General features: G+C 36.7%; 1 long non-coding RNA gene across 1 annotated transcript; it reads right to left on the minus strand.

The window, feature by feature from the left end:
- Window positions 1-8,832: 8,832 nt before the first annotated feature.
- LOC114091608 (uncharacterized) lies at window positions 8,833-25,534 on the minus strand. Its single transcript, XR_003582528.2, has 3 exons — window positions 25,423-25,534; window positions 15,998-16,108; window positions 8,833-8,918 (listed from the first exon to the last, which is right to left on the minus strand). It is a non-coding gene; the product is annotated as an uncharacterized lncRNA (long non-coding RNA).
- Window positions 25,535-25,576: the final 42 nt, after the last annotated feature.

The raw sequence follows: 25,576 nt of genomic DNA on the forward strand, positions 1-25,576 counted from the left end.
AAAATCCTGCCTCTGTTGCATAAAATAGTCATGCAATATTGGGCAGGTTATTTAACTTCTCTCTGCCACAGCTCTATCATTTATAGAAAGGGAATAATAGTACCTTGTTTATATACTTAGCACAGGGGAGCCTTTAGTGAGAAAGTGTATTTGGGGAAATGTAACAAAGCCTCCCCACTCTCCTAGTCATACTTTTCCACTGAATCACAAGGCTCTGGAACAGGCTTCTGCTGCCTTCTGCCAATAGCTTTGCCTCTTTATTTGTGTCTTAATATTTTCATCCTATTAACCCCAGTCATGGTTTAGCCCATCATTTGTTTTCTGTGCTTTTTAATCAAATGAGTGAGAGCATCAAGAAAAATGCTTACTCATGGCTACATATTATAATCCCAAATTGCTTAATATCTCTCTCTCTCTCTCTCTCTCTCTCACACACACACACACACACACACACACCCTGCATTTTGGACCAATTAAATATGAATCTCAGGACTGGAAATCTGGCATTAACATTTCCCCACTTCTTAACTTATTCATGTATTTTAAACTTTTATGTTAATTATAAATTCAAACATGGTTTAAGAAATACTAAGAAACACCCAATGTACCCTTGCCCACTTTCCCCCATTGATAACATCTTGAAGGCTATTGACATTGATGCAATGAGGACACAGAATGATTATATTATCACAAGCATCCCTAGTGTTGCCTGTACCCACTTCCCCAGCACCTCCTTACCCCACCCTCCCTCCAAGACCTCTGGCAATCACTAGTTTCTTCTCTATTCCTATGTCTGGTCATTGCAAGTGTTATGTAAATGGTATCATATAGTATACAACCTTTTGGGATTGACTTTTTCCACTTGGCATAATTTCCTGGAGATACCACAGTTTAACTATTCAACTGTTAAAGAATATCCATTGAATAATCATTCAAGTATTAAAGAATGGACAACCTTTTGTCCATTATAAATAAACCTTCTGTGTACATGTATGTATAAGTTTCTGGGTAAACGTGAATTTACCTTTCTGGGTAATAAATTCCCAAAAGTACAATTGCTATGTTATATGGTGGTTTCATATTTAGTTTTATAAAAACAACTGTCAGAGTGTTTTCCCAGACTTGTACTATTTTACATTCTCACCAGCAATGAATGAATGATTCAGTTTTTCTGCATGCACATTAGTATTTGCTACTATCACTATTTTTTTTTTAATTTCAGCCATCCTAAAAATATATATATAGTGATACTGTATTTCCCTGTTGGCTGCTGATATTGAATTTTTTCACATGCTTATTTGCCACTTTTAGAACCTCTTCTGAAATGACTCTTCATGTCTTAATCTCTTTTCTAATGGAATTGTTTACTTATTATAGTTTCCTTAGCAAGAAGAGTGAAGCTGGTGGCATTACTATACCAGACTTTATACTGTAGAGCAATAGTAATAAAAACAGCATGGTATTGGCACCAAAATAGACTGGTAGACCAATGGTACAGAACAGAGGACACAGAGTCTAACCCACACAACTACAGTTATCTTATATTAGACAAAGGTGCCAAAAACGTACATGGGAGAAGATAGTCTGTTCAACAAATGGTGCTGGTAAAACTGGAAATTCACTTGTGACAAAATGTAATTAAACCTGTATCTCTCACCATGCACAAAACTCAACTCAAAGTGGATCAAGGACCTAGGAATTAAACCAGAGACCTTGCACCTAATGGAAGAAAAAGTGGTTTGAGATATTTTAGATACTAGTCTTTGTCAAATGTATGGACTGCAAAATTTTTCTCCTAGTCTAAATCTTGTCTTTTTTATCCTCTTAATGGAATCTTTCCCAGACAAAAATTTTAATTTTGATGAAGTCCAGTTTCTCCCTTTTCCTCTTATGGAAATGTTTTGGTGTCAAGTCTGAGAATTCTTTGTACTTCAGATCCTTGCTATGTTATGGTCTCGATCTTAAATGTCCCTCAAAGGCCCATATGCTAAAGACTTGGTCATCATTCTGTGTCACTGCTGAGAGGCAGTGTAACTTTTAGGAGATAGAACCCAGTGGAAGGAAGTTAGGTCATTGGGGTATGCCTTTAAAGGGGATATTGAGACCCCAGAACCTTTTCTTTTGCTTCCTGGCCACCATGAGGTGAAGAATCTTCCTCTGCTCCATGCCCTCACTGTCATGATACACTGAGTAACCACAGACCCAAAGGAACATAGACAAGCAACCATGAACTGAAATTTCTGAAACCGGGAGGCACAATAAACTTTTCCACCATATAAGCTTTTTATCTCATGTATTTATCACAGTGACCAAAAGGTGACTAACATAGTCCTGAAGATTGTTTTCCTTTGATTTTTCTGAAAGTTTATAGTTTTAGGTTGAAACATGATTTTTCCCCCACTGGCATTAGGCTATCCAAATGCTCCAGTACCGCATGCTGAAAAGCTGTCTTTTCTCCATCAAATTGCTTTTATGCCTCTGCCATAAGTCAGTGGAGTCTATTTCTGGATCTCTGTTCTTTTGATCAATAGCACATTGTCTTGATTACTGCAGCTATGTAGTAGTTTTTGTATCAAGAAGTGATTCCTCCCAACTTATTTTTTGTGAAGACTGTTTTAGCTATCCTTAGGTTTGTGCCTTTTCTTATGAATTTTAAAATATGCTTGTTTATATCTACGCAAAGCTTGTTGTGATTTTCACAGGAACTGTATTAAACCTGTAGCTACATTTAGGAAAAGTTTATGTCTTTATGATGAGTCTTCCAATCCATGAATATTATGATTTTCCCCTTAGATTTTTTATTTTGTTTCATTCTATATGCAATTCCTAGTATAGAAGTCCTATGTGTATGTATATTTCAGTATTGCATTTCTAATTTTGCATTCTATGTGAAATGTAATTGGCTTCTGTATTGACCTTGTATCTTATTTCCCTCCCTCCCTTTCCCTTTTCTTTTGGAGTAGGGACTGAACCCCAGGGGCACTTTACCACTAAGCTATATCCCCAAGTCTTTTTTATTTTTTATAGCAAAACAGGGTCTCGCTAAGTGCTGAGGTTGGCCTCAAACTTGCAATTCTCCAGCCTCAGCCTCCTGTGTCCCTGGGATTACAGGAATATGCCAACATGCTGGCTATTGCAGTCCTTCCTGAACCTGACACTGGCATTTTATAAACTCCTGGAAATTAAAACATGCAAACACAGTTGAGATCCAGTGGCTCTTGAGAAATAACAATGATGAAGTTTAGTGTCCTTAAAATTTCATGATTTGTATCTAGAATGTCTCCACAAAAGCTCATTTGTTGAAATCAAGATTCCCAAAGTGGCAAGGTTCAGAAGTGGGACTTTTAGGTAATGATTAAGGCTTTGACCTCATAGCTGAAATGACTACTGGGAGGTGGGACCTAGTTGAAGAAAGTTGGTCACTGAGGACATGCTCTTGAAGGGTTTATCATTTACCTGGTCATCTTGTTTCACAGCTGCCATGAGCTGAGCAGCTTTCTTCTTCCACATCCTTCTGCCATGATGTTCTGCCTCACCTCAGGCACAGAGCAATGGAATCAGCTGACTTCAGATAGAGACCTCTGAAACTGTGAGTCAAAATTAAACTTTTGTTCTCTAAGTTGTTGTTCTCAGGTATTTTGGTCAGTGACAAACAGCTGACTTACACAAGCATGCAACAATCCTTGTGTGCCTGCATTATTATTTCTTCTAAAATCTGTAAATTATAAATGACTCTTTTTCTCTAGCCTGTCTGCCTTAGCCTCCATCTTGATCCCTTTTTTCCTATTCTCCAAGGACCTTGCTTACTACCACTTAATGTCAAGAACACCACAAAACTTTCTATTCCCTTTTCCCTACGAATATTCAGTATCTTTATATCTGTACCCATACATTTCAAAGTTAAGAGTGAAAAATATCCTTCTTCCCATTATAGACAATCAATTTCCCATTACAGATCTATAATTTCCATGCCTGTACCTACGATCTAGCCATGTTTCATATGAACATTTGAGTAGATTATCTTCATGTATTTTCTATACTATTCTGTATATTTGTATTGAAATTTTTGCAATAATATTGTATATTTTCCTACTCTGGATTATTTGCATTGCTTTATATTATTAAAGGCTGCTTTAAAATACTATTTATTTTTCTGATAGTACTGGGAATCAAACCAGAGCCTCACGCAAGTGTTCTGCCACTGAGCCATACTCCTAATATATAATTTTAATGACCATATGGTAGACTTTCCATAATTCTCATAAAAATACCGTTTCCTTTTCTAAACTTAGTGTTGGATTCACTACCCTTATATATAAATATTTCCAGATTTTGGATTGCCTTCAGATAAATTTCCCAGGAGTAGAATCACTGGATTTAAGGCATGAATATTTTTAATATTCTTGACATATTTCTAAATCAAGCACAGTAGGGTACAATGCAAGTTGTTGCAACCCTTTTTTCCAAAAATGAGGCAATTTAGCAATATTATTCAATTAAATCATGCCTCATAGTCCAGCAATTCTATATATATATATATATATATATATATATATATATATATATATATATATATAAAATAAATATATATAAATAAATACAATTGGGGATTTAACCCAGGGGCACTTTACCACTGAGCTATAATGTCTGCTCTTTATATTTTTAATTTTAAGATAGAGTCTCACAAAAGTTACATAGGCCTTTTCTAGACTGCTGAGGCTGGCCTCCATCTGGCATTCCTCCTGCCTCAACTTTTCAAATTGCTGGGGTTACACACATGTGCCACTGCATACAGCAGGACTTAAAATTTAAAAATAAAATGTACTGGTTGTTTCATTTGTTTGTATCTGATTTGGGTATAAACTTGGTCTTTTCCTTCTATAAAATAGTGTTATTTTTCTATTTTAGGACTGTTGTAAAGATAAGAAATAACCCACATAAAATATTTTTTGGTTTTTGTGGTAAAAGCCAAAGTGGAATAAAATTAGTTCTTTACAAATAGCCTAATATCAGAGAACTGCTCAGAGATGGATGGGTGGGATTTATCTCTTCAACAGGGCATTTTTTTAAAATTTATTCTTTAATAGCATTTTTGTAAACTGGTATATAAAATGGCTGAATAGAGGTGCCTGGCAATCACCTGATCTTCCACAAAGAATCACCAGAGCAACAGATATACAGCTGCGTTTTGAAGTAGGTGATTGTGGGAAAACACTGGAAATTAACAGAAAAATGGATCCTCCTAAGATTCAGAAACCTGAGATAATAACATGGTAAAAGAAACAAAATATCCTGATATCTGCTGGCCCAATTTCTTTGCTAGAAGAAGGAAGGTCTCCCCTCTGCAGGGTAAGGGTGAAAGCAAATCCCAGCAAATGCTATTAGCACCAATGCTGGCAATCCTAGCTCTTGGAGTGTTTCAAGACCTTCACAGACTTGCAGCCTAATGAGATAACTAATCTGAAATCTGCACAGTAACCTTGCTTTGGAAATGACTTCACATTATCTCCTAGTGAATCTCCAGGGTGCTATAGCTAGAAGTAATCTTAAGAAAGGACCTACTGTCTGAATTTGAATTACTTTATGGGTCAGAAACCCCTGCATATTCCCATCTCTGTGAATATTCCCCAGAACATTTCATTGAAGTGGCTCAGCAAACCAAACCTGGCCCAGTTGAGTGACTCAAATCTGCTGACTGCCCTGAACTTTAGACAATGGCTGTTATGACACAGAGGACACCACCCTCTGAGAGTTGCATGTGGATTCACACCAGTGCTAGGACTTAAGGCAGTCATCCAGGAGGTTCCCATCACCCAGCCCTGCATACTAACAGGGTAGGGAAAGAACCCCAGGGGTTTCTACTATTGTTCCACCCATAGGGGCTTGTTGCAGGCCACTAGGGAGACTTGAGCCACCAGGTTCTCTGGCTGTCATCCTGTCCCTAGAACACATGGGCTGAGAGGGTTTACAGAGAACTTTTGCCCAGCACTAGCTCCCTTCCCTTCTCAATGATTCCTTAATCACTTCACTTGAAGGAGCTGGGGGAAGAAAACCCCTGACTGTCAGTTACCCTGACCCGGTATCTACAGAGCCAGTGGAGGCCTACAGGAATTTTGTCTGGCTCCAGCCATGACCTATTACTGCTTGTTCTCTACTGGGTACTACAGATGAAAGATCTGGGGAGAAAAGTCCCGGCTTTTGTGCTGTCCCCAGGCATGCCAAGACTTGGAGGATGAAATCCTGTTCCTGGGCAGGCACACCCAGAAAAGCAGCAAAGGAACACCGCTACTCCTGCTGTCACCACGTCTACACAGTTCCCACCACAGGAGACTCTGCATATTACCTGATCAAGCAGTGCTGCCAGGATTTGGTTTGTCAGAGAGCGGGTGCTGTGATTCCTGCCACCAACTCTCCCAGGAAAACACATACTGGAGGCATCAAAATGGCTCATTCAAGACATACTACAGAGCCATCACCAAAACAGCAATTATATGGGCATAAAAGCAGTATAGAGAGCCAACCCAAGAACAAATCCAAGTGTCTATAGCCAACTGATTCTCAACAAAGAATGCCAAAAATATACATTCAAGAAAAAACATCTTTAACAAAGGGTGTTAGGAAACACAGATATCTGCAAGTATAAGATTGAAACTTAACCCTTATCTCTCATCCTGTACAAAAATCAACTTACAATGGACAAAGACCTTAATGTAACACCTGAAACTATGAAACTACTAGAGGAAATTATAGAGGAAGCACTTCAAGATACTGGTACAGGCAATGGTTTTCTGTATAGTAGCTCGAAAGCACAGGAAACAAAATCAAAAGTTGACAAGTGGGATCAAAAAAGCTGCTGTACTGCAAAAGGAACAATTAACAAAAAATACCTACCTGCCAGCTGCTGTTCATCTAACAGAGAGTTCATATCTAGAACTAAATTTTTAAAATTTACCTAAAAAACCAAGTGATTTAATTAAAATATGGGCAAATGATCTAAGTTAGTCACTTCTCAAAAGAAGAAATACAAACAGCCAACAAATTTATGAGAAGATGCTCAGCATCATTAACTGTCAGGGAAACACAAGTCAAAACTACAATAAGATACCATTTCAACCTGGTTAGAATAATTATTACAAAAACTGAAAATAACAAATGTAGAGAAAAAAGAACTCTTATACATGGTTGATGGGAATGTAAGTTAGAAAATCCAATATGAAAAATGGTATGGAATTTCTTTAAACAAAAATCCAGCTATCCCACCTCTGAGTATATAGCTAAAGGAAATGCAGTCAGCATAAAACAAAACACACATGGCTGTATACCCATGTTCACTGCAGCACTATTCACAAAAGCTAAGACAATGAATCACCCTAGTTGCTCATCAACAGGAGAATGGAGAAAGAAATGTGCTGTAAATACACAATGCAGTTATTATCTGGTGAAAAAAGAATAAAAGAATATTCTGCTACTTGGAACAAAATAGATGAAAATAAGAGGACATTGGGTGAAATAAACCTGACACAGGAAGACAAGTATCTCATGTTCTCTCATGTATGGAAACTAAAGAAAAAGTTAACCTCAAAGTAGAATAGTGATTACTGGAGTCTGGGAAAGATGTGGAGGAGTGGGACTTGGATGTGATCAATACACACTGTATGCAAATAACACACTGAATCACATCAATATGTACAATTGATTTGTATTAATAAAGCATTTGCATAGATCATGTCTTTTACTCTCTTTCTACTGGAAGATGAATTGTCTAAAATTGTACACAAGCTAAGGTATTGCTGACAGTACATTTTGTCAAAACTACCAGGGACTATATTTTAAAAACATCAATATATGTGGAGAAGCTGCAGAATCATCCTTATGCATCGTAGTTCAAGGACTGCAATGATGAATCCAGGAGTTTTCTTCTCAGCATATCTCATGAATGGGTGTTTGCTGAACATAATGAGGTATAAATGCATGGTAGTTTTTAAATGAAACAAGAAAAGAATGATTTTAACTATGTGAAATTATTGATAATCAACTGTTTTTGGCCCGAAATGATTTTTAATGACTAAAGTTCATAGTTGAATTAGGTACTATTTATTTTTAGTAGATGCTTGAAATTTTCTGCATAGCAGTCTCCTGTCATTATTAAATGAAGCTGTACTAAATGTATCTTTCAGCCTCTCCTTGAAAGTATTGGATTTTAATCCAATTCAACAATCCATAACATTAGTGAACTACCTGAGAGTCATCCCTCAGTATATATGGGAGACTGGTTCGAGGAACCCCCTTCTCCCACTACCAAAATCTGCAGATGCAAATGTCCCTTATACAAAATGGTGTGGCATCTGTTCTGTTGTACACAAAAAACATAAATCCGAGACATAGATAGTTGATATGTGTATAGTTTGGTCACTCTACATAGTTAGGGTTAGTGTCTGCCATGAATCAGACAGCTGAGAGGCTTCTCTGCTGGTTGCAGGGAAATTCTAGAGGATCGCTGTAATACTCGCAGGATGGGCACACCAAGTTCATGAGCATCCCGAGCTGGAGCAGCAATAATTGCCACCCCACTGCAGTCAATTTTCATGAGCATTTCTGCCTATGGGGACTGGATTACATCTGACACTGGAGAAGTGTCATCACTGAAAGAGCAGTACAATGCCCTGTGTTTAGAAACAGGAAATGTATAACAGTATACCATAAAGAAAGTCTCTTGTCATTGACAGTGAAAAAAACCAACCTTTATCATTAAGGAGGCTGTATTCAGTGTAGGTATATGTTTAAAAATATTAAATTCTCTTACAGAAAGTTAAATATTGTTCATACCTCCTGGGAACTCACAATCTGAACTGTCATTCAATTTATATCTTGCATACCACATGTAAGTCATCACATTCATTTTTCTTCTTTGGCAAACACTGGAAAATAAAAAAGGCAGATTATTCAATACATAAAATTCTTAATTTACAGGGAATAGGCCCTCAGCAGTTAGACAGAAAAGATCCCTATCAGTTTCACAATTTCATTGGGCAGTGTACATTAAAAAATTATAAAGTAAATCACTTGATTTTGAGTTTTTTGATAAAATTTTACAATATTTTAATGCTTATAAGTTATTTAACCCATCTTAAACTTAGTTTGCCAACATCCTCATCTCTCCAAACTATAGCCACAAATCAGTGAGAAAGGAATTAAGAAAGGCCCCTAAGCCAAAACCAAAAGACTAGATGCCAATGTACATTGTAGAAATGTTCAGAGTAAGAGTCTGAGGCAACTCTTTTCTTATTTAATACATTTTGACCAAAATTTATCATTTGGTTTCCAAGATTACAGTATTCCAAAAGCATATGTTCAGTAAGCAAATAGGTATGAGACAGCTACTCATGAGGAAGTAGGCAAAAAAATTATATATATATTAATATATATATTTATATATATATTAGTCATCCCTCAGTATACATGGGGGACTGGTTCCAGGAACCCCCTCTCCCACAACCAAAATCTGTAGATGCAAATGTCCCTTATACAAAATGGTGTGGCATCTGTGTATCACCTATGCATATTCTCCACTGTGCTTTCAAACACATCTAGATTATTTACACTTAATACAACATGTTATAGAAATATTTGTTATATGCTAGGGAATAATGACAAAGACTGTTCATGTTGAGTAAAGATGCACTTTTTTCCTGAATATTTTCCATCTGCAGATGTTGAATCCATGAGTCTAGAATCCATGAGTCTAGAATCCATGATATGGAAGGCCAACTATATACACAAATAATTTAAAAAATCAGGGATTCCTTATTTAACTCACAATTTTACTATAAAAGTTTGATTTAAATGATACTGAAATTTCTGTCGATTAAAAAAATCCATTTTATATGAGTCTAATAACAATTGATTGTAACATCAAAATGTTCAGTTTAGTATGTGCTCTTTATACAAAATTTTCCTCCAAAATTAATAAAATAAAAAAGCTCATATACTTAAGTCAGGCACCCTTAGTTCTCTGAAAAAATATTAAGTTCTTAAAATGTGTCTTTCCTTAATCAAATCTGAAAGTAACTGAGGCTTCAGTGAAATTAGTTGATATTTGTCTAATGACTCTTCATTTGAAAACTGGAAAGCAAGTATGAGCACAAGATATTTCTGTAATTGTATTAGAAAATAAAACTTCTTTCTTTTCTCAAACTTTCTCAGCCTCTCTCTCCTATTTTCCTTTAACCCCTTTGTCCTCTTTTCTGCCCCAACCCCCTTCTTTTCTCCCTCTTAACCTCTCAATCCTTCCTCTTTGAACCAACCTCCTTCTCTTCCCTTTCTCCAACTGTCTCAGTCCCTTATACTTTCAACCTCACTCTCCTCTCTGATCCCTCTTTCTCTGAACTCTACCTTTTTTTCTTCAATATTGCCTCTCTTTTGCAAGTGCTACAAAGAGGAAATGTTTTCAGTGTCTTGGTATTTACTAAAAAATCTCTGACATGAATATTAGGCTAACAGTTCTGCCTTCATTGATCTAGGTAATACTTTTTGATATAGACTCTGAGGAAAATGAAAGATGAGATTTGCAAAAAGGATTATCTAATTCTCACATTAATATGGTTTGTGCTATTTTTACTTTGTCTCTTATCCATCCTCATCTTTTGATCAGATGACATTAAAGGGGATTAAAGTTGGGTTGTGTTAAAGTGTCAGACCTGTCTGTCTATAGTATCCGCCCCTGTTGTTTGATCTTCTGGCAGTTAATTTTGGCGCTAGCACAATCTACTGTGACCTCCTGTAGGACAAGAGAAGCTGCTGAATTTCCCTAAAAGTTTTAGAGAGTTATTTGGTTCTCTGTTTTTGGCTTTAGTTTGGCTGTGATTTTAGAATGCAGTGGAAGCATTCTAAAATTAGAGCCTTTATTAAATAGGGCCTACTACTTTAGAGGTGTTTAACTTAAACTTCTTCTAGCTGAAAGCCATTTTAACCAAGAAAGGACATAAAGCTTTATTTCTTTCTTTGACTTTCTTTTCAAGAATCACTCTCCATCTTACATTTCAATGTGGAAAATATGTTGGTTCAATATATGTATTAGACAGCAATATATTGTGCAAAATGATCTAAGAATCATGTAGCCAAATTTAAAGAAATAATTTTCAATCGTGTTTATTTTCAAAAGCCTTCTTGAGCATGTACTGTGAATAGATAGAGGCACTTAGATAGAGGAAGTTTCTCTCATCTTTAGAATCTAATTCCAGTCCAGAAGAACAATAAATAAGAATAATTACCATTCAACATGCTATGAGAGCTGGCAGCCTAGAAACAACCATCACTTGCTGCAGGGATGGGTGAAAGTTTTGCAGAAGTAATATCTGGGCTGAGCTTTAAAATTCAAATATCAGTTGATTTGGTTTTTGTGTTTTCTACACCATTTCTTATGTTAAAGAAATCTGCAGTGAGCTCTTTCCTTATCAACGATTTCATATACTCTGAATATCCTGTCATTAGGGTTACTGGAATTTTTTTGTTTATTCTTATGTCATAAATTGCCTGACTTAATTTCTCCTAGTCCTCTACTTTATCTTTTAGTTATAATTGTCAGTGATGTAGTTCTGAAATGGGCTAAGTACAATCAATTTAAAGATATCAATTCCTTAAATAACAAAATTCTTTCAGGAAAAGTTTCCAGATTTTCCACTGATTCTCACGGGATAGGATGGGCTTTTTAAGAACAAATATGAGCAGAAAAAGCCAGCTCATCTGGTCAATGCCATCATAGCTCATATTCTCCATGCAGAAGAGAAACATGCAACTCATAAAGAGGTATGTCACCCAACGAGCAACTTTTCCCATCTTCTGTCCTGTGAACTCCCCCCCCCACCAACTGATCAGGAAGGCACATTTTAGCTCATGGCCTCCTTGCCAGCTGACCACACAGTAAAGCTCTTTTCTTGTAAAAACCCAGTGCCTTGGTATGGGCATCTAAGAGTGTCAAGGCAGTGATCCTGGCTCAGTAACAATTTATGGCAACTCAAATGTGAATCTGAGACCTTCAACTACCTGCCCTAGGCAATGTGGTTCCTCACTGGGGTAGAGTTCTGTGTTTTGACCTTCAGTGGCCACCAGGACTGATGATCATCTGAAAGGCTCGGCCACCTGAACCTGCTCCTGCACTGTGAACACTACCAGCTCTTGGTGCTAACTTCATTTTAAATAGCAAAAACAAACTACTCCTAGAATAAGATGTGTCCTGGTGAGTAAACCTATTAAGGGCAACTGGGCCATGAATTAATTTTCTCTCTGGTTTAGAGGCATAAATTGTTCTTCTGGTTTTGACTTTTGGGAATAAAATAATCCCTTTGGAAGTCCTGGTTTATTCTAGTCTATGGAATCCAGGCCTAAAGAAGAATAATAAGGTTTCACTTGTGGGATGTCGTTGTTCACCTGATTTGGTCTGGTTTGGAAATATACTCTGGTTTAATGTGTTTTATGTGTTCTTTTGTTTATTAGTTTATTAGTCTGTGCTTTAGGTATCTAAAATCTTGATGAAGGTGTCAGGGGAACTTAGCTATGCCATGTAATGGTCTTACAGGGAGCCACCTTGGAAGAATATACTCCTCTCCTAGACTGGAATGAACCCTAACAGCTCATCCGGGAGGTACACATAGCAAGCCATACTTTGAGCTACCCTGCACCCCTTGGTGTTTGGGGGCTTTCTGAGACACATAAAGGGGAACATCTGGCCTATAAGTGACTCTCTGTGAGGGAATTCCCATACCCAGCACATTACTGACCCCCAACATTTCCTCACCACTGACTTGCTCCAGATACCTTGCAAAATTGATCCTTGAGATAGCATTGGGCAGAATTTAATTCAAACCCATTAAGGTAAACTGATTCAGCATTCCTAAGAATAGTTTTGGTGGGAGTTCCCACTGCTGCTTCCCTCTTTTTAATAGAGTTTCTCCTGCATTTTTAACTAATTAATCTCATGGTAATAACTTATGGCCTTTTCTTGCTAAATTTGCTTATGGTTATATATATATATATCTACTTTGATATTTTATTTGATTGACATACTTAATTAAATTTTTTCTTATAAACACTTTTAAGATAATTCTTAAAACTGTAGTTATAGATGAATATGCAAGGGCTTTTAGTTTTCTGTCCAGTTTCTTTTCTCTACCTATTTTAAATCTGTTGGTTATTCCAGGTGGCTTATTAGAAGGTTATTTCAGCCAGTTCTAATTAAATAATAAACATTTAAGAGTTAACTCCTGGACTCATGTGAGACTGAGAAAAAGAAAAACGATAATAGTTTTTTGAAACAAAAGTCACACTGACTATAGAGTCCAACACATGGCAAAACTGGTTCTAGTATGTGGTTGGTGAAATGATCCCCAGAATAAAAAGAGCCTATTAAAGACCACAATGGAATCCCTGGCCCATGTATCTTTGATTAAGAGAATGGTTCTTGACTTCCTACTGTCCTCACAAGGGTGAATCTATAAATATAGCTGTTGCATATATAGTAACACATCTCAATAGATAGAATTAAAAGTATCTAAAATTTTAAAGCTGGCAAAGTCATGAAAGATACCCTAACCCTTTGAGTTGGCCTCCCTTACCATTTTTCAGATACCTTCATTTGGTTTTCTGCTAGACTAGGTTCCTTTTTATGTTCTGTCCTTCAGTTTAAGGTAACACTTATTCTGTTTTTGATTGGTCACAAAATAGTGGCCTTCCACTAGTGATTCTTATCCTACCTGAGAGACTCATTCCTCCAGCCAAAACTTAGGCCTAACTATACCCTAGTTCAGCAAGGATATAGCCACAATAGAGGTTACCCCAGCCTCTCAAGATTAAAGAATGAAGAAACACAAAGGGGTACTGAAACTGGTTGAGACATGTTCATGTCTGAGCATAAAGTAATTAACAAAATTCTCAATTTGTTTTTCAGGAAAGCCTCCATACATCCCACTAATTATTCCTAGTGTTTGGAACCAGCTTTTCATAGTGGAAACGAGCAGAAAAAGCCAGCTCATCTGATCAATAACAACAAAAGCTCAAAATCCTATATGTAAAACACACACCCCCACCCACTGCAAAGAAACATGCCATCCATCCAACAAGCAATTTCTCCCATCTCTCTTCCTATAAATTCCCCTGCTACAAATTGATCAGGGAGGCAAATTTAAGCTCCTTCTTGCTGGTTGAAGATGCAATAAAGCCTTTTCTTTTTGCAAAAGCCTGGGATCACAGTAGTGGTTTCTATGTGTACCAGGCAGCAAGCCCTTGCTTAATGATAGTTTCAACATTTAATGTTCTTTTGTCAATTTAACATATATTCAACATCTGAAGGCTAATAAGTATATAATTCTTACTGATGATAAACAGCTTTTAACACATACCCTAATGTCTGTTTCAGCTTTATTAGCAGTACCACTTTCATTTTTCTATTTCCCGCAGGTATTTAAAGAAGTATATTTTAACCAAATTATCAAATAATGACAATATAAACAACTGCTGAGCTCAAAATATGAGAGACTCTTGAAAAGGCAAAATAAAGAAAAGGAACAAGACGGCTGAATAGAGGCTCCCAGTTCTCACCTGCTTCTCCACACACACACACAAGAACCAAAGCAACAGGCATATAGCTGCATTTTGAGGTGAGTAATCATGGGGAAACTATTGGGAATCAATGGAAGAAATGAAAACCTTATAAGATCCAGAGACCTGAGACAAAAGCATAGTTAAGAGAACCAAAATATCCTGGCACATGCTGCCCTGGCTCAAGGTGAGGCAGAACACCATGGCAGAAGAGTGTTGACAGAGGGAAGCAGCTCACATCATGATTAGAAAGCAGAGAGAGACTACACTCTCTAGATACAAAATATATACCCCAATGAACCACTTCCTCCAGCCACACCCCACCTGCCTCTAACTACCATCCAGTTAATCCCATCAGGGACTAATTCACTGATTAGGTTAAGATTCTCACAACCCAATCATTTCTCCTCTGAACTTTCTTGCATTGTTTCACACATGAGATTCTGGGGGGATACCTCACATCCAAACCATAACAATTAGTTTAAGTTGGATGTGGTTTTATAGATTTTTATTACCTTGCTCCATAACTTACATATATTTCTGTTTAGATCAGACAGTACACAAAATAAAATACTAAAACCCTTTTTAATAATGCTAGCTTCTCATAGCAGCATGTGCTCTCCTCCTATATGGGAAACTGGAAGTTCCACACACATTCAGAACATCAAACTCTTCCACTCTTTAGCCTTTCCCATTTCCTAGAATGTCCAAAGTGTCACTGTAACTCATGCTTGCTGATGTCACTTATAACATTGAGCCTATTTACCAACTGCTTAGTGGACACTGGCAGTTATACTTTCTACCATCCATTCTCTTGAGGGGAAATGGGTTTTATAAGTCTTTGTATACCTTCCAGGAGCTAGATATTGTCATTTAGCTAAGTTAATCATTAAAGCTAATCTCATATAATATATAACTTTGGTGCATGATTAGGGATCACGAATGTTGATTCTGAATTCAGACTTCTTGGGTTCAAATCCCAGTTCCACCATTAGCGAGTGTTAATTAAGACTTTGGAAAAATTGTTTAGCCTAATTGCACTTTCATTTCCTCATCATAAAGGGCAGGTAGTAATAATAATTTTAAAATAGTCATAGTGATATTATGAAGATAAAGGAGCTCAAACCACTGAAAACACCTACTAAGTTTCTAATACATGTTAGCTAGTATCCTGTGAATTTTCTTAGAATAAAGCTTTTAAATAAGCTTCCCCCTTCTCTGGATCCTTAAAATATTTTGAACAAACGAGAATAGTTACAAAAATACTTAAAAACATGGGTGAACCTCAAAAATCTACTCAATGAAAGAAGCCATTCATAAAAGGCTATACATGTTGATTTTTTTAATCATATAAAATGTCTAAAAAAGACAAATTTATGAAAATAGAAGACAGTACAGCACTTACCGAGGCTTCAGGTAAGAGAAGGTGAGTTTTCTCTTTCACACCATGACAACACAGAAGACTTCCATGAGGTTAAGGGTGTGAGGATTTCTCCAAGCCAGTCAGCAAACAATTCTGCAATGCACAAAGCTGCCTTAGCAAATTAGCAACACCCTGTCTCAAAATAAAAAATAATAATAAAAAGAAAGGATTAGGGATGTAGCCTAATGGTAAAAACACCCCTGGGTTCAATGCCCAATACAAAAAAAAAAAAAAGCCTCCCATGAATTCTATCAAACATTTAAAAATCGAATACCAATTCTCCTTAAGGTATTATAAAAAATAGGGGAGGAAGGAATTCTTTCAAACACATCTTATGAGACCAGCATTACCCTAATACCCAAATCAGATAAGGACACACACACACACACACAAAAAAAAAACCAAACAAACAAACAAAAAAAACTAGAGGATAACATCCTGAAGAACAGATGCAAAAATCCTCAGAAAATATCAGCCAACAGAATCCAATGCATATCATTAAGATTGTTCATGGAGACTTCTGAATAAGATAACAGAATACAAGTATCCTTTGCAAGATACTTCCAGTGAAAAGTTAGGACAAGCTATATTTCAAGGAGAAAAAAGAGGAGCTCCTGAAATCAAGAAAGAGGTGATGGGAAAGCTAAAAGCACGGAGAAGCAGAAAGGCAACTCAGAGGAAAGTATGAAGCAGTCTGCAACTCCAACCCTGGCTTCCCAGGGGAAGAGGAACCAATGCCCCAAGCCCAAGCCCAGGGTAAGCCTGGAGGGTGTAGGCAGCCTCAGCAATAAACAATGACTGGCATTACTAGCCTCAGGAGAAACCCATAGAGCTTGGAAGCTTTAAATCCAGTGCAGGAAGTGAGGCTGGAAACTACTCCTCCATAATAGGCTAGCTCAGGAGAAAAATCTACTGCAGTACTTGCTGTAGGTATCTGGAAGTGCTTCAACCAGAAGCCATCCTGAGAGTGGGCTTATTGTTTGGAACTTATCTATGCTGGATCAGAAAACGGAACAATCACAATTCAGTATCCTAAGGACACCATGCCACCCTGGTAGGGTGGGAGATTGGCACAAAAGACAGTCATGAAGATGGTGAGTGGCATACCTCCTGAACCCTTTAAACAGTAAGGAGATCAGACTGCAGAGGACACTATAACCTGTGATCAGTGACTGGTTTGTACTGCCCTCTATGGTGAGGAGCAAGAGTCTAGCATGTGGTTTACTGAGGAGGATGGGTCTGAGAACACTAGGACTAAGCTGGTGGATTGCTCTGTTTCCATGTTCCCATGCTTTGTTCTCTAGTGCAGTACTCAGTGAACTGTTTGCTTCCCCTACTCTCCAAAGCACTTGTGGAAGTACCTCAGCCTAGTATTTGTGTATTTTCCTGGTATTTGCCATGACCAGGGACAGACCTGGGGACCTCTGAAATAAGAAGGCACATGACCAGTCTACATTATACAAGGATAGTTGGGACGGGTAGCAGCTCCAGGTGTGTGTAACTATAACAAGTTGTTGGGGGGAAGCCTCTGGCGTGAATTAAGCCCTGCCCCAGAAAACATGCCATTAAACATGGCAGGGCTCAGCCCACATACAGCATGAACCTATTTGGTGGAAACATAGGGGAATCACAACAGTCCTTATCTGTGACTCATTATCCCTCACATTTGATAGATTCCAATAATCAAGGACCCAAAAAGAGTATTCTTCAATCCAAGAACCTTGGATAGAAGGAATTTTTGGACTCAAAAAGATTAACACCAATCATCCACCCACCCACCCAATCAATAAATTGGCAAAGGAACTAAATAGACACTTCTCAAAAGAAAAAAATATGAACGGTTAACATGAAAAAGTGCTCACCATCTCTAGCATTTAGAGACGCAAATTAAAACTACACTGAGATTTCACCTCACTCCAGTCAGAATGACAACTATCAAGAATACAAGAAACAGTAAGTATTGATGAAGATGTGGGGAAAAGGGTACACTCATACATTGCTGGTGGAACAGCAAATGGGTGCAACCATTCTGGAAAGCAGTATGGAGAATCCTCAAAAAACTAGGAATACAATTACCATTTGATCTGGTTATACCACTTCTCAGTATATATCCAAAGGAGTTAATATCAGCACACTACAGTGACACAGCCACATCAATATTTATTGCACCTCAATTCACAATAGTTAACAGATGAATAGATAAAGAAAATGTGGCATATATAAACAGTGGAATATTAGCCAAAAGAAGAATGACTTTATGACTTTTGCTAGTAAATGGATGCATTTGGAGAATATCATGCTAAGTGAAATAAGCCAGTCACAAAAAATTAAAGATTGAATGTTCTCTCTGGTATGTGGTTGCTAACACATAACAAGGGGAGAGGGGAAGAACATAAATTCAGTGGATTAGACAAAGGGGAATGAAGGGAGAGAGCATGGAAATAGGAAAAACAGTGGAATGAATCTGACATAACTTCCTCATGTACATATATGAATATACCACAATGAATTTCCACATAATGTATATTCACAAGATTGGGTTCATAATTGGAATAAGATATACTCCTTATTTGTAGAAATTTGTCAAAATTGACTCTACAGTACAGTCATGTATAACTAAAAAGAACAAATGAAAAAAATTAAAATAAAGAAATAGTCATTTGCAACCATACAGACAGAACTGGAGAACATGTTAAATGAAAAAAGACACAGACAGACAAGCACTGAGTGATCTCACTTATATATGGAATCTAAAAAGGTTGATATCATAAAAGGTGATAGTAGATTGGTGGTTACTAGAAGCAGTGAAGAATGAGGGGGCAGGGAGGGATGGAGAACAGTTATTCAATGGGAACTAAAATGCAATTGAAAGGGGAGCAAGCTCTGGTGTACTTTGTACAGCTTGAATGACTATGGATATCAGTAATGTACTATACATTTCAAGTTCAAGAAGAAAGAATTTATCATAATGACACAATAACGTTTGGGAAGTAAACATGTTAAATACAATTTTAACATTATGCAACATATAGATGTAGCAAACATTATATGGTACACCATTAACATGTACAACTTTTATGTTCACATGTATCAGTTAAAAAATAATGAAAAAAGCCATGTGTGGCTGCACACATCTGAGAGACTGAGGCAGAAGGACTGAAGTTTAAGGCCAGGCTGGGCAACTTAGTAAGACCACGTTCTCAAAATTAAAAAATAAAAAGAACTGGGATACAGCTCAGTGATAAGATGCCCCTTGATTCTATTTCTAGTACTGTAAAGACAAAATGAATGAAAAAAATCTAGATTAAAAAAATGCTACAAAAGATTTAATTGAGGAGTGAGGATCCCATTTGGCTTCTGTAATAGTTTTCTGTGTCCATTGTTTCATATATGTTAATTCTAAACATAACTGAATGAGAAAAGTATTATCATTCTCATTTTACCAAAGTTCATACTGAAGCTCAGAGATATCATTTGTTTTATAACAAACAGATCCTGTCAGAGCAGAATTAGCACACAGGTTTAACCAAATAAAGACTTTAATCACCATGCCATGCTGCTGACAGTGTGTTCAGAGGATAACACATGCCAAGTATGGATTTGGACTAGGGAGATGAGACTGAAAACATGAAGAGACTGGTATTGGGCCGACTTCATTCACACATGTGAATATGTGAATAAAAATTAAATGTGTGGAACTAAAAATAAGACTTGCACATAATAAAGGAGGCTCTGTTCTTAGAAAGCTTGAAAATAGTACAAATTTCCTTACTTCATTGGGAATTATGTCAGGCTGTTGGTCAGAGACCTATGTAGTAGCTTGAAGGAATCAGGAGTTTATTCTCTTCCTAAATGAAGTCTGGCAGCAGGAAACACAGGGCTACCAAGCAGCTCTACAGAGTCATGAAGGTCTGAGGCCTCTTTCTTTTCCACTATCCCTTATGCACATGAGTTCATAAAATTGCTGCTAGGCTAAGGCTATCATACTCATTCCAAGAGAGGAGAGGAAGGGAAGGGAGAAAGGGGGTCAAATCGCTTTCATGGAAGCATTCAATGTACTCAATAATTTTTATTTAAAATTCTGGCTATCCCATCTGCCAAGTCTGGGAATCCGAAGATCTTAATTTGGGTTTACAGTCCAGGATACTGGTGTTATGAGAGAAAAGGATTTATATAAGTAGCCAGAAGTCTCTCCCAAATCCCTAATTATTATCCCTTTTTAAAAACTTTATTTTTGTCACCCTTTTAAGAAATAAATGCAAAAGAAGTAGTGCTAATTAAAAACAGTATCATAATTGTAAAAAGCAAATGAAATATTTTTTATTCCACTCTGTTCTTTTCTCATGTCCTTTGGTTAACATTTTTTAATAGTTCAAAAAGCCCCATATCACAGTAACAGGAGTTTCAATAATGAGAAAACAGGAAAAGGAAGGAGAAAATCATCAAGAAAATAAGCCAAGAAAATTTTCTAGAACCAAAGGACATAAGTTGCCAGAGAAGTCAATGAGTGCCCAGCAATGAATCACATTTGTATCAGCCATCATTGTGAATCTCAAGAACCCTAAAGAAAAAAAAAAAAAAAACTATACATGTTATACAGCTAACAGGATGCTTTGAAAGTTGTAGATTTTGGAGCATTTTGGACTTTTGTATTAGGGATACTCAACTGCGTATATGTAAATATTCAAAATATGAAAAACTCTGAAATTTGAAACATTTCTGGTCCCAAACATTTTGGACAAGGGATGCTCAACCTGTGTAAAATTCCATAGGGAAATAGATCTCATGCACTGGGTCAGGAATCTGAGTGTCTTTACACTCTTCATCAGGAGTATTTGAACAAAAAGATGCTTTGCCCCATGGGTTTCTCCACAGGGCTTCTCAAGCATGCTTATGACTAAATAGCTAGACTTCCTCAAGGGATGATTAAAAGTAGCAAGGAAGAAGCCACAGTGTCCTCTATGGCTGCTGTTAAACCTTTAAAATTTTAACAGTCTTTTCAATTCTTCTTAAAAACAAAACATACAGTTTAACTAAACCAATCCTACATGCATCTGTGTGTGTGTGTGTGTGTATGTATATATACAAAAATATATAGAAATGGTACTGATTTTTAGCCTCACATTATCACACTTATTGCCCCCAGAATCGAAAATTCAAGAGATTTCTACATATGTCCCACCTTGTAAATGTGCACAGATGTATGTTAAAAAGCTTATCTTTAATATTCCTTAAGATTGCACTAATTCATAGAAGATACTCTGGAGAGAACATTTGCACAGCAAGGGTACCTCCACTAATAAGCTAATGTCTCCAGGCCAGTGAACTCTGTATCCAAGTAGCTTACATAAATGTCTCCCCTTTTGCCTTTAATATCTTCTTGTCTGAGCTTCCCATGCCCATGGTTTTCTATAGCACATGAATTACCTTTGCAATGCTGTTTTCCTAAATAAATATAATTGTTCTTTGGAGAATTTCACCCACTATTTAGATTGACAATGTGATACCAGAAGGTCCAATCTGTGGTCTGTAGCAGGGAGTCAGATTTTTAGCGGGGTTCCTGCATCCTAACAATCCTCCATTAGAAGAAAATCAATTTCTGACCCAGTCTACTCTTCCAAAGACCAGTTTATGAGAAAGTGTGTATAGAACAAGGGAAATGTCTATTGATTATTGGTTTTTTTTCCTTCCAAGACCCAGAAAGGAGAGACCTCCCTATTGTTAACTTGACTTTTACTTAGAAAAACAACTTGTTAAAAGAAATATTTGTCAAGTTAGTTCCTATAAAATAATAATGTTTATTCATCATCTTTAATCAAAGCATCTGAACTCTGATCACTTTAGGAAGGCCTTTATTTCTTTTATTTAGCTGTTTGATGTATTTTTTACAATATACAAAATTTTGCCATAAGAATATTTCTCAGATATAAAATGTTAATGTTTTGCCATTTTAGTCCAACACTGAAGTTAATTAATCATATCATAAAATAGAAAAATATCTATTTTTCTATCAGTAGCAGACTGATTCTTATTTTTCACTCATAGCATCTTGGATTTCTTTCTTGACAATTTGTCATTTACATAAAAGTCACAAATATATGAAGACACACATAAAAATGTACTTGTCTTAGTCTCTTCCAAGATTAGCTTGGTTTCATTAATTTATAAATATTAGCATGAACAGGTGAAAATGAGGTAGTGATTGCTATAAAGAATATTATAAAGCCTGCTAGTCTGGGAGAACATGTTAGTATTTCTAGTTGCCAGTACAATGTCTGAAAGAAGTTTGAATTTGAAAGGAAGAAAAATGTTACCTGGCTGATCACAAAGGTGCTTGAGTTTGGACAGGTGTTAAAAGATTTCTGAGCATTTGTATCATGTTATTGAAATTAAAATTTGCCTACAGCATGTGAACTAAATATGTGTTGCTTCTTTGGAACTTAATAGCACATTAAAATATTTATTATGCCTTAGGAACTTATTTAAAGATTCCCATCTGCATTTAGCTTAAAATTAGTTATGTATTTAAAAGTTTTAAGAAATATCAAGAGTGAAAATTTATTTAAATATATAGAGATCATAGAAGATACTAAATAAATAAAATACATATGATATAAAAATGAACAGAGTAATGAAAGAATATTTGAAAAGCAAATGTTCTTTGAACATTCATTTGAATGTTATCATCATTATAGAGAACTGTTGGTATGGAATATGTATTTGTTGATTATTTTTGTGTTGAAAAATCATGGAGACTTATAGTAAATATACTGAATACACATTATTAATAACTATCAAGGTAAATAATACCAACCACAGTCATATATTTTTGTGGGGTTACTTATTTGATGCCTATTTACCCCAATATAGAAAAAATTCCATGGGCAAGGGTATCCACATTGTCATTACTTCCTACTTGGTACTTAGCATAGCTCTTGTCATATAAAAGGTATGCAATGAATATTTGTTTGAAGAGTGGTAAGGCTACAGGTTCAACTGATTGACCTATAGTCCCTCAGAACCTATTAACTATATTGAACTATTGTACATAAATGATTTACAGATATTAGTGGATGATTACTGAAACAGAGGTATTAGATGGCAGGTAGTGCCTCTGTGCATGGACCAAAAGTATCCATCAGTGGACATACAACATATAAACTTCTTCTGTGAAAAAGTAATTTAAGACTTTCAATTCCCAAAATGTAAACTACAGTATTTGAAAATGTAAATATATAATTTGAATACAACTTGACAACCACCTATGGATAAAGAGGTAATGAGGCCCTGGTGTGTAGTATGAGGGTAGGAGAGTCTCAATGGATAAATGACTGGCCATTGGGATTGGCAGCTATAGAGAGGAAGGAGGAGACATGGGATTCTAACCTGAATTTGAGATTTATAGTGATATTTTCTAGGCACAGAGGAGAAGACAAGATTTGGGATAATTTATACAATCCACTTGGGAGATACTGACTTTGAGGTGTTGTGGACATATGTTAGTTTTGCTTCTTACTTGCTAATGCTTTTACTCAAACTATGGAGAAGGAAAAAAAAAGTCACGAAAATGTGGTTTTGGAATAGTCTAAAATCTATCTTCTGCAGGTAATACTTAATAAAATTTTTTTGGGGGGGGGCTAGCGGGGATTGAACTCAGGGGCAGTCAACTACTGAGCCACATCCCCAGCCCTATTTTGTATTTTATTTAGAGACAGGGTCTCACTTTTGCTGAAGCTGGCTTTGAACTCATGATCCGCCTGCCTCAGCCTCCTAAGCTGCTGGAATTACAGGCATGTGCCACCTTGTCTGGTTTAGAATGTTTGTCTTTTAAAACAAAATTTTTTCCAAATATAATTTCACTGATAACCTCTCTTTAAAGTTGAGTTCTGTTCAAGTGAAGTTCAGTGGCAGAGCATGTGCTTCCACAGATCCTTGATTTGAGCCTCAGCACCAATAAAACAAAACAAAGTCCAGCAGGGTTTCAGTTTTCAGAGAAAATAGTTTAGTCTTGTTAGATAAGATAAGGGTGTTTTATTTTTTGTTTTGTTTTTTAAATAGAAAGGTCAAATTAGTTTTGCTATACTGGGAAACCCAAATTTCATGGGGTAGTTGTTTCCCAAAAGTTGATTACTCTGAACTCCAGGGATTGGGAGGTATTTAAGTAAAAAACTTCCAGCATCCATCCAAGCAAGAGCCCATCCAGTCTTAGACCACAAAAGGTGGCGGTGTGGGGCGCGGTGAGGAAGGACCGTTTATGGCTGACGTCTTTATAGCCAAGATAAAGCATTTTAGGTATATATTAACTCATTTAATCCTCATAATAACCCATTTTACAGAAGAGGAAATGGAGACACAAAGAAGAAATAATATGCCCCACATAAAGTTAGTTTTTTTTTTTTTTTTTAATATTTATTTTAGTTTTCGGCGGACTCAACATCTTTGTTTGTATGTGGTGCTGAGGGTCGAACCCGGGCCGCACGCATGCCAGGCGAGCGCGCTACCGCTTAAGCCACATCCCCAGCCCTAAAGTTAGTTTTTGAACTGGAATTTCAACTAGAAAATCCTTGCTTCAAATCTATGATCTTACCCTTTAAAAAATGTTTCTTCTTAAATGTGAAGGAAGTGGGAACTTTAAATCCATTTACCTTGAAATTATTGAAATAGAAATGTCTCATTAGAAATTTTCATCTGCCCTTCTTTGGGGAAACTTTCAATGTAGTAAGATTTCATAGTTCAGTAAAAGTTAATTCACTACATGAGACAGTTTTGAGAGAAGCAGAGAGCTGACTGTGAACTACGCCTGCTACTTCTTAACTCAAACGCCTTATCATCAGCAAACAAGTAAATAAGGGTATTATTTTACAGGAGTGTTAGGATTAAATGAGAAGGCAAATAAAACATTTAAATAAAATAGTGCTGTGTATCAGTTGCAATTCGGCTCTCGATAGCCTTTTTTGGTCAATTAATCAGAAAATTTCAAAGTTTGCTTGTAACATTTGATACAAGATGGGTAAAAAGGGGCCCGGGCCATGCTTACTCTCCAGCAGTTCCTAATTAATCTTTCTCCCACCACCCGCCCCTTTCTTACTTACTGTACTATGAAGCGATAGGAAATGATGAATCATTAATTTTTTTTCTGAACAAATATTTAAGGGAAGAACAGATGTTGGCGAAGGCCGTGAAGAAGTCAGGCGTGCTTTTTTTTTTTTTTTTAACAGAATTTATATTGTAGAAAACGTTAAAAACATTGAACGAATTTAAAACATTAGCCATGCCTTGAGAAATTCAAGTGTTCCTGATGGAGGGGGGAGGCGATAAGAACGCAAAGACCAGGGACACAGACCACGCGGAGAATGGAATCCTACGCGTTAATATTGCTAGGGGTAATCTGCGTCCAAAATTCTCACCAGTACTGAGGTCTGTTGCGTTCAGTAGTGGAAAGCAACCTCTTCTTCCCGGCAGAAGGAGATTCCGGATTGGTCAAGCGATTACACCTAAAAACGCGTCTCCGTCTCCTTTCAGTTTAGGCACGCCCCTTGCACCGTGACCACGCCTCTTGAT

This window comes from Marmota flaviventris, chromosome 3 (assembly GCF_047511675.1).
Source record: "Marmota flaviventris isolate mMarFla1 chromosome 3, mMarFla1.hap1, whole genome shotgun sequence".
In the NCBI taxonomy this organism is placed as follows: domain Eukaryota; kingdom Metazoa; phylum Chordata; class Mammalia; order Rodentia; family Sciuridae; genus Marmota; species Marmota flaviventris.